At 36.8% G+C, this 10,759-nt stretch overlaps 1 non-coding gene across 1 annotated transcript; it reads right to left on the bottom strand.

Moving 5' to 3' along the window:
* Positions 1-9,213: 9,213 nt before the first annotated feature.
* Positions 9,214-9,593, bottom strand: LOC128118282 (small Cajal body-specific RNA 2). Its single transcript, XR_008221099.1, has one exon. It is a non-coding gene; the product is annotated as a small Cajal body-specific RNA 2 (non-coding RNA).
* Between the last annotated feature and the right edge of the window lie 1,166 nt (positions 9,594-10,759).

Raw genomic sequence — 10,759 nt, 5'->3', positions numbered from 1 at the left:
AAAAAAAAAAAGAAAACAAATAATAATAAATGATGGCAAGGATATAGGACAAAATGAACTCTTTGTCACTTCAGAAGAGAATGCAAATTATTGCAACCATTATGGAAATAAGTACAGAATTATTTCCAAAATGATTCAGCTATACTATTCTCTAGAAACGGGTACTGCAACATTTTCCCAGTGTTGCCAATAGCAGATTTTCTTCCCTGATCTCTCATTTCCCCAAGTATCCAATGGAGATCCCTGTTCCATCTGAGCCATAATCTCTTTCCCACGGTAAACATTGGGCTCTGATATTTTTCTTAGATTGCTTTTTAAACTCAATATCAATAGAAATCTTCAACTATTTTTAAATGTATGAAGCAAAACTAAACTCTAAATGTAATTTTCTTAATCTGAAATAAAAATAAAACTGGAACATTAAATAGAAGGTAAACACTCTTTGTAAATTTTATATTCAATGAAAAAAATCTGAGAAAGAGCAGGAATTAACACTTTTAATACAGAAACTAGTTCATACAAAATAATTTATATAGCTCTTCTATTCAAAGAAATATATTTGGTTAAATAATGTAAAGAATGTTCACATTATTAAGAATAAAGCTGTCCAGTATTATCTACTACTATTATTCAATATTGGTTAGAAATCTTAGACAAAATAATAAGGCAGAGGAAATAAATTAAAAGAAAGTCAAATTATCCTGTTTGCCAATTATATTATCCTATACTCAGAAGACTCAAAACAGAACCATTTTCAATGAAGTAGCAGGATTCATAATTAGCACTGAAAAATCAGAAGCTTTTCTATACATCAGCAATGATTAGTGTTAAAGCACAAAGACTAAGAAGACAGCATTGAGGACACAAAATACACCCATGTTTTTACATCCAAATGATTCTCAACTATGGTGCCAAAATCATGCATAGGAGAAAGAGCAGCCTCTTCAACAAGTGGTGCTCAGGCAATTTTATAATTACATGTAGAATAGTGAGTAAAATTTGTCCCTAAATGTATCTTACCCTAAATGGAGGGGTTCTCAAGGCCTCACTTTTAAATGAAGAGCTATTGCTAATTGATGCCCTTTGAAGGAGGATCACTTTTCTTCAGGAGTATGGCCACTGGTAGGTTGTCCACACCCAGTGTACACATGCACATATGGATAATACTAATTAGACTCAATGAGTTAACTGATTAATTATAAAATATGGACCTGAAGTTGAGAAGGCGATATCGAGGGGATAATAGTGGTGGATGTGATCAAGATACATTTTACATATTTATAAAATTTTCACAGAATAAAAATAAAAAATACTTTATATAAAATAAAAGCTTAAAATGGAGCAAAGATCTTAATTTAAGACCTAAAACACTGGGATTATTAGAAGAAATAACAGGCAAAACACTCCAAAATGTTCATATACTAACACATGAAGTGATTATGTCTGACTCCAATTGCTCAGGAAATCAAATAAATATAAATGAGATGGCATCCAGTTAGAAAAATTTTTGCTTATCAAGGAAAATTATCAGCAGAGCGAAAAGACAATACACGGAATAGGAGGGGGGAAATGCCAGCTGTTCTCCTAATTAGGAATGGTAGCAAAGAGTATATAACGAACAAAAAAAAATCTTTAAAATGACCAAAAATTGATCAATCAAAGCATGGTAATTGATCTGGCAAATACTTCTGGAGGGAGGAAGTGTAAGTAACTAATGCATTTGTGAAAGAATGTATTAATTGAACTGATGTGACTATGCATTTGAATATTTCAAACTTCATATTATAAAACACTTTACAAATTTAATTTTCATAGTTATAGCAAGAAGATATCTATACCACATTTAAAAAGAGAAGAAGCAATGTTCTTGAATAATTCACATGAAATTTGGAAATTTTAAATGTACATTATGTACATGAATGTAAATATCACACTGAGTCTCCCAAACCCATGCAATTATAATTTATATATAGCAAAATAAATACAAATAAAGAAATTACATCCTCTGACATAGACTGATAATCTACAATGTCCCAAAATTTCTTGCTATTGAAAAAATATGAGGGACAAAATAAATAGTTGTTGCCAGTAAAATCGCAAATTATGAGAGAAAATGAGAATTACAGAGAATACAATTGTCCATATTCAATTGTCTCTTACAATGACAGAGAATATTCAGCCCAAGTTAAATACAAAATCAGTACAGGGAAAATTATTTAAGACATTGTTGAAAAGGTTGTGTGTATGTCCTCATTTATATGCACATATGTCTGCTCAGGTATTCACATGTGGAGGCCAGAGGTCACTGTGCCTTCTTCAATTGTTCTCTACCTTATTTTCACTGAAGCTGGAGCCATTTGTTTTGTCTACACTAGCTGACTGGCCAGCAAGCCTACGGGATTTGCTTTTGTTTGCCCTCCTTTCCCACGCCCTGTGGTACACCATAATACCAACCCTCTGCAACCATGTAATTCTCCCTCCCTTCACACAGTGTCCTCACCTCCCAAGGCCCTTTCCCATGTCTGCCTCTCACCACAGTCCCTATGGCTTCCTCCATCAGTACTCCCTCCGCACTCAGCACCCCTGCCCCCATGTCTTTTCCCCTGCAAAGCTCCCTCCCAGTCTTCCCCCCCTGAAACCTGCATTCCTTCTTTCCCTTGTGCCCCCTAACTCCTGTCTTCTCTCCCATTTTTTCCTTCTGTAGCTTCTCTGGTCTCATCAGCACCTCCCATCTCCTTATTCCCCTGCAATGAGGACTATAGCATTCAGTCAGGTGGGCTATTTAAGAAGGTGTTTGGGATCTCTTCTCAGGTTCTCATATTTGTCTTGTAAGCACTTAAGGATTTTTCCCCTTGAGCTAGCTCTCCAGCTCTAATGAATATTTTCAAAAGGAATTCTTACTCCAAAACCACCTTTTACAACTGAGATGTAAATCTGAGATGACTAGGAGGTTTAAAATGAAACATTTTGATGGAGTTGAATGATGCTATAAACTCTGAACTTTATCTCAAGTCCTCTTTGCAGAAAGAAATGGTAGACTTAGACTCTTCTTAGTCAAAGAATGTTGTTCTGGGGTTTTAAATAAAGCTTTATGCTGAAAATGGGCAAGCTTTCCGGTAGTGTTACATTCCAACTACATCACTTCCTGGCTCTGTCACAATCCAGTGACTTAAAGTGGGAAGGTCGCTGAAGTGATGACTGGAGCTGTTGCCTGGCTGCTTCTCTGGCATCTCCTATTAGTCAGTTACAGAAAGATGGCATTTCAGATGGGTCTCATGTCTACATCTGTGTTGTATAAGAACTTTGAATTTCTAGTTCTGAACCCATGTCATTGACTTTTAGTATTACAGACTCGGGTGTGAGCAATATCCTAATTGGTGTCTTCCAGGAATAGGCTGTCTTAAGGCCATGAGATCTTTCATGATTTCAGCACTTGTACACCAAGCCCACTTCTCTCAAATACAATGGCCTGTGTTTTAGACTTATGGAGGTGGTAAACCTGGACCTTGCTCTGAATTCTTATGACCTTTAACAATGTAATGGCATACTTCTCTCCTGAGGAATAGGAGCTACATAGTGGTTCTCAGAAATGCCTGTACTGTGAGGTAATGTTAGTGAATTTTTTGCTTGTTTTTCCCTAATCCTGGTTCCTTTGTATCTACCCATATTGGACGACATAGAGGAGAAAGGATAGGTTTCTCATTGGACTTTGACATAGTCAATATGAGGATTCTAGAGACTGAGCCTGGCTCTGGTCTTTCCTCTGATGAGAATAACAAATGTGTACTTTCTGAGCAAGTTATTTTTATGAGAGTGTCACAACAAAGATACATGCAGGATGTTGGCTGTGACATGTGTGAGTCAGTCATAAAGGAAATGCTGTACCCGACTATGTAGGACGTAGCTATGCAGCAGTCAGTATGAACTGGCAGCAGCGATATGTATGTCAGTCATGTGAAAGAGCTTTCCATTTCATTTTGCAGGAGAAGGAATGCTAATCCTTAGGTATGAAAAGGGCCAGGCTTCATGTATGAATGACTACAAATTCCAAGGGCCAGAGAAAGGCCTCACTTGCAGTGAGGTTGGGAGGTGAACTTCTTGGCCAGGTCTACCAAAACCCCAGCAAGTCATAATGAGGAGCAGCCATTTACTACCACTGAGTGGATGGAAACCTCTTACCAAAACAAATATGCAGGTAAAGTATGGGGAATTGATTACCTGAAAAGCTGAATTTGTTCAGCACCAGTAATCTCACAACAATGACCCTTTTAAGAGTGAAGAAGGAAGGTCATCCCAAGACACTCAATAACAGAAATTATAGCATCCAGAAAATCCTGGGATATGTAGTGCCTGTGGGAAAACATTGATCGTAAAGCCTACCTTGAGGCACACGGGAAAGGCCAAACTGCAGAAAATGTTTATATGTGTGATATATATGGAAAATTGTTCTGGAAGAAGTTTTCCCCTCCAGGGCACAACACATTTCACACAGAAGAAAGACCTTATGTGTGTAGTGAATGTGGTCAAATGTACATCAGAAAACCCCACCCAAATCTACCTAATAAAGTCACCACACAGCAAAGTCTAAAGGAAACATATGTTAAAAATTCTTTGGTGGCAATTCTTACCTCATGCAACATGGGTTTCAAACAGAAGCAAGACCATATATACTAAACAAATGTGGAAATGCCTTCAGCAGCTTTTCCCATTTTACTTTTCTCATGGAACGTCATATTGGACAAAGGTTCACGAGGATAACAGTTTTGGTGTCCCTTTTACTTTCTCTTTTAAGCTCCTTTTATAGCAGAAACGACATTATACTGAACAAACCCTTTAAGAGGACATGGAATGTACTGTCTCCGTATTCAGTATCACATGATTTACAAAAGAGAATCCTTACTAGACTAGCCTTCCTGAGGGAACCAGGAAGCACCTGTCAAACTTTGTATATTTGGACATCTGCTCTGTGGAGATTAGCTACAAGTTTCAGGTATGTCAGACAATTTTTGATTGCTTTTAATTGTCCTAGAGCCTTTGAGTCATTTATTTCCTTTGAGTCATTTTTGCTGCATACACTGTTCCACATCTATCAGTAGGTTAATCCCAATGTATATATCACCTAAATGTGCTCTGAGAATGCAGATTTCTGCTGTCTTTTTCTATTCTGTGGGAGTTATAAGTGGTATATATCCACTAGCAGCTCTCCATTTCCTAACCTCTGATAGCTTGTGTATGAACATGATTCAGCCTCTGCTAAAAATATTCAAGCTGAAATCTGCAAGTTTCCAAAGGTTTTGTTTCTTTGTGTACTATTACTTCTACATGTAATGCTTGAGAATAATTTATTGAACCTCATAACCTACCTACCATGTAATTTCTTGTGCCACACTGACAAGATTTATGCAGAGGCTTGTGAAAGCATTGTTTTCTTATTTAATCTCTCATACTGTTACATTCACTGTGTGGGATTGATTGGGAAAATAATTGAGCTTTGCCAGCACAAAAGAAAGGATACCTTTTGTGAAGGTTTGAAACACTATGTATCTAAACAGCAGGATGGCAGAGGTATTTCAGAACATAATTAGCTTAATTGGTAATGAGGCCTGAGCTTTCTCTGGGACAGCTGCAGGGCTTTGACGGTGAAACCTATGACCTGCATGTCAGGACCTTCTTTGAGCTCTAAGTTGACCATGATGAAGTGATATATTATATAATAATCTCCAATGGTTCTGGGAACAGCATGATTGTGGGCCATTTCTCCAAAGAATGGTTACTATTTTCCCCAATACTTTGTTGAAAGTAGATTTCTGCCAATATTATCAAGAAGTCATGAACACGGAAGACCAAAATCTAATAGGAATGTAAATTTTATAGAACCTAAATGGAGAGCAGTAATTGATTGCTTCTTGCTTTAATATATAAAACAGTGTCATTTTTTCTAATGTCCATATTTATAAAGTCTAAAATAAGTGACATATTTATGTCTCTGAAAACCTTAATCTTTATGGGCTAGAGAGGTAGCTTAAAGGTTAAGAGTCCTTGATGCTCTTGAACAGGACCTGGGTTTGGTTCCCAGCACCCACATTGACTCACAACCACCTGTAACTCCAGGAAATCAGTCATCATCTTCTGGCCTCTGCAGGCAGTTGCATGCATATGGTGCATGTACAGACACCTGAGCACACACAGACACATAAAAGAAATCTTTTAAAAACTAATACTTAAAACTCAGAATGGCTAACTCTGGCAAATAGTGTTTTACTCGGCAATTCTAAAATAGAATTGACTATCATGTACAAAGGACATCTTTGACAAAATAAAAAATAAAAAATAAGCAGCATGAAGTTTATAGGGAAAAAAGAAGGGCTTGGGTGGAAAGCAAAGTGGTAGGACATTTCTCTAGCATTCTTGCAGCCGTGTGGTCAATCTTCACTACAACAAAAAAAAACACAATAATTGTCACTACAATATTGTGTTAATGTAAGCACTGTTGGGTACTGTGTCAGTCTAGAGGTTATGTCTCTACTCTGGAGATTAACACAAGCACTACCAATCACATTGACTTACCTCACCCTGAAAAGTCAGGTTCTGGCATAACTGAGGAGAATTTCAAGATCTAGAAATCAGAAAATACTTATGGCTAATGGCAACACAGATTTCTTATTAATTTGTAAGGGTAAGAAGTTATTATATGAATAGTGGACCAGAATAATTATAACAGAATATTGAGTTTATCAACATGAATGTATCATATATCAGTCAGCTTTCCATCCAGATAATAAAATACATTAAATACTTAACTGATAAAAATAGATTTATTTTTGGTGCACAGTTTTGCATATTCTTGCCCGTGAGTGATTTATCAGCAGCCTTATGTTTCTGATCAGGCAGTACATTTAGGCAGGAGTACATCTTGAAGCAAATACACTTATCAAAAAATGAAAAAAGGCAGGCTAGATTGGAATTCTCTAGTCTAATTTAGAGAAAAAAAATGAAAAAAGGAACAGTAGATTTGAATCCTCTAGCCTCATTTAGAGCAAAACATGGAGGACATCCAATCAGGTTCTGTCTCTGTTTTGTTTTTCTTTTTTTCTTTTTGTGGAGTGAGGGGGTGGCAGACATGATCTCACTTCTGATTATGTAGTCTGGACTGGCCTAAACTCACAGAGATCTGCCTGTCATGCCTTCTCCCTAGTGCTGGGATTAAAGATGTGTGCCAACATGCCTGGCTAGACTTTGCATCTTTATATTTATTCGCATCCTCCTCCTCTCTCAACATTGTACTTTTTGGCCCAGAATGGTTGCAGATTTTGTAGGCTGTCATTATACCACAACCTCTAGCATCACTGGACTTACAGGTGTTACACACTGTCCCAGCTAGGCCTCTTAAACATACACAGCACCTTCCAAGAGCACCATCCTGGGTACCAGATTTTGAAAACATGGACCTTTGGTGCACATTTTCTATCCATCTACAGCATTCCCCTAAATTTGGTATTAAATTGTCTGGATAGACCACCTTGAAGTGTTTTTAATTAGCATTACAGCATGAATTGGTCAGTCACTTACATAAAAATACTTGAATGCATTAGTGAATTTTCCATGTCTCAGAAGGATGGTCTTAGAAAATTACATTTGTCTTGTCTCATTCTGTTTCTTTCATATAGCTTCACTAGTGAGAGATGCCTATTGAAGGGGAAAGTGGAGGGCAGACCCAGGTTTCCACTCCTTCTGTAGTTCAGCTGGGTTTCCTGGCAACTGCTGAATTTCCTTTGCTGCAGTAACAATTCCAAATGGTTATGTCATGGTTCCAACACTTACCAAGTGATTGTGCATCCAGGAGATGAATGAAATCACATTAGCCTTGTTACTTTACCCTAGGATTATAAGTGTTTCTTCAGGTAATGATCTCTGTTCTGCTCTACCTGTTCCTGTCTACTGAATTAACATTTCTTATGATTAAAATCATTCCACTTAAATAATTGTTAAGTCTTTATAAAAACCTTATATGTTTATAAATAAATGTTTATATATAAATAATATAGTTGTATTTTTTTCTGGCTGTGTCCTAACTGTTAAATAACTGCTAAAATGATGGAAGGAGGAAGGTATGTGTATGAGTTTAGAAAACAAGATAGATATTCCTTAATTATGCTCACTGCAAAAAACAGCTTTTTCAGAGCACTTGAAGAGAATTTAATGGAGGAGCTATTTATAGCTCTTGAGAAAGAATTAAGAAACTCATTAGAAATTGTGATGAAGCAACCCAGAGCTTAGCTATTAAGAAGCCATTCTCACCCTTACAAAGAAGCCAGGAGAAGAAGCAGTGTTGCTGTCACTATTGAGATCTCTGATTTTGAGAAAGGACCATGAGCTCTGGCCATAGGTAGATCACAACCATTGCTTAACTACAGTTTTACAGCAAAGTGTCATCAGAGAGAAGTAATAGGCACCCGGCTTCTCTCTGCTCTTGTACTCTGGTTGCATATCAACAACTATCAATGGCAATTGGAATTTTTAAAAAAACATTGTCTGCAACATAGTGTGAGTGGGGATGCATATTAAGGTGCACATGTGGAGGTTATAGTTTAGCCTTGTAGGGTTATTTCTCTGCTGCAACCTTTCTGTGGGTTCTGGGGATAGAACTCATCACCTTATTTGAAGGCAAGCACCTTTACCCATTGAGAGATCTTGCCAGGTTTGCAAATTACAATTCTAGGACAAAGCACAAGGAAGCTCTAGTATTCCATGCCACATGAATTATGATCACTATATCTAGAAAGTCAAACAGAGATTGTCAACATTTTCTCATATTTAACTCTAATAATTATAGCAAAGAGATCCTAGATTTGCAGAAAGAAGGTTAAAGTCAAGACATTTCAGGAGTTTTTAAATGTATATATGAATATCCATCTATCTATCAGTTCTTGCTTATTCTGATTCTATAACAATAGAATTTGTAGTTATCTCTTCAGTATGCTGACCATTCCCGGAAATGGTGTAGCAAGTAGTTCTATTTTGTTAAATAGATTTTTCTGGATTATCTCCATAGTGATGTATTTAGTGGCTGCACTAAATAATTTCCCACTGGAAATATAAAGGGCAACTTTCCCCATATCCTCCATGGCATTTATTATTATTATTTTTCTTAATTACCAAGACTCTGACCTGGGTGAGGGGAAATGCCAGTACACTTTTATTGTTTTGTTTGCTTCAGATCAAAATCACATCCATAATCAGTGGCCAGGACACACCCAGTTTCTCCTATCTCATCAGCTCCTCACTCTTGAGCACTGAGTGTGGGTTGGAGAGAGGAAGGAGGTTGAGGATCAGCCCTAGTACCTTGGAAACTCATGACACTGCCTTTGGCCAGAGGTCCTTTTTGCATAGCTCCCAAGGAAGGGGCCTTTGGAACTTTTTATTTCTGGCTGCCAGGCTGGGATATACATCAGACAAGTCTCTATCAAATAAGAACAAGGGTTGAGGGGCATGGGTGCTCACACACTTGCAAACTCACTCCCTCACTGGCCCACAGATGCCTTCCACAGCCAACTACAGCATCCACTACTGTAGGCACTTTCCTTCTTGGTCAATGAATGGAAATGATGTGCCTTTCTCTCCTGGCTAAGGATGTTAACACTTTTTTTCTGCACATTTATTGGCCATTTGAATCTCACCTTTTGAGAACTGTCTTGTTATTTCATTTTTCCATTTGTTGACTAAATTATTTGAGGTTGTTAGGTCTAATCTTTTGTGTTTCATCATTGTTTGGTTCTTTATATGTTCTATTTCAATCCTCCTTTAAATCTGAAGTTTGCTAAGATTTTTCTCCTATTCTATAGCCTGTCTCTTACTATGTTCTTTTCTCCACTGTGGAAGCTTTTTAATTTCATGCAGTCACATCAGCAGCTGTTGGCGCTATTTACTGAACTATTGGACTGTTTTGCAGAAAGTCCTCACCTATGAGTATATCTTGAAGTGTTTTTCATATAATTTCCAGTGGCAGTTTTAAAATATAACTCTCAGGTTTTACATTAAATAAATTTCCATTTTAAATAGATGTTTATGCAGGATGTGACATGGAGATCTACTTTTATCCTTCTACATGTGAATACCCAGTTTGTCTAGCACCATTTGTTGATGAGATTGTCTTTCTCCAGTATATTTGTGTATATGTGGCTGTTTAATCCTCTGACAGCACAGTGTACTAAGTAATATTTCTGTATTTTGCCATTTACTCACCTGAGACTCTATTAGTAACTCCTCTATGATCAACACAGTTCATTTGGTTTAACCAAATCAATAAGAGTCAAGAGTCCTTGTTCTTTTATTTGCCTGTTCCACCCCTGGCATTTTTTTCTTCAATTTCAATCCCATATTCTTTTTCCTGTATCAATTTTATTATTATTTTAGAAAAAAATAACATTATCCAAAATTATTTGAAACATTCTATGTATCCTACTATTTCTTTATGGTCCATTGTATTTTTTTTTCATTTTAATTGAAATGTCATCATAAATAATGTGAAATGGAGAAAACTTGATAATCTTATGTGAGAATTGATTTTAATACACAGAGCCATCAGGGCACATTTTTGTTCTATCAAGAACTGTATCTAGCATTAAAGGAGACAGTTTTATAATGGAAGTCATATGAGACCTTGACTGAGGAAGATTATACTTGTAGCACAGTGATAACTTTCAGTAGGGCTTGTAGGGCTTGTATAGTTTTTTTCCTTAGATTTTTCTTTGAATCTTTG

This window comes from Peromyscus californicus, unplaced genomic scaffold (assembly GCF_007827085.1).
Source record: "Peromyscus californicus insignis strain IS unplaced genomic scaffold, ASM782708v3 Scaffold_10__1_contigs__length_136768540, whole genome shotgun sequence".
Classification (NCBI taxonomy): domain Eukaryota; kingdom Metazoa; phylum Chordata; class Mammalia; order Rodentia; family Cricetidae; genus Peromyscus; species Peromyscus californicus.
Note: the sequence above shows the minus strand (reverse complement) of the source record. Positions and strands in the feature narration are given on the sequence as shown.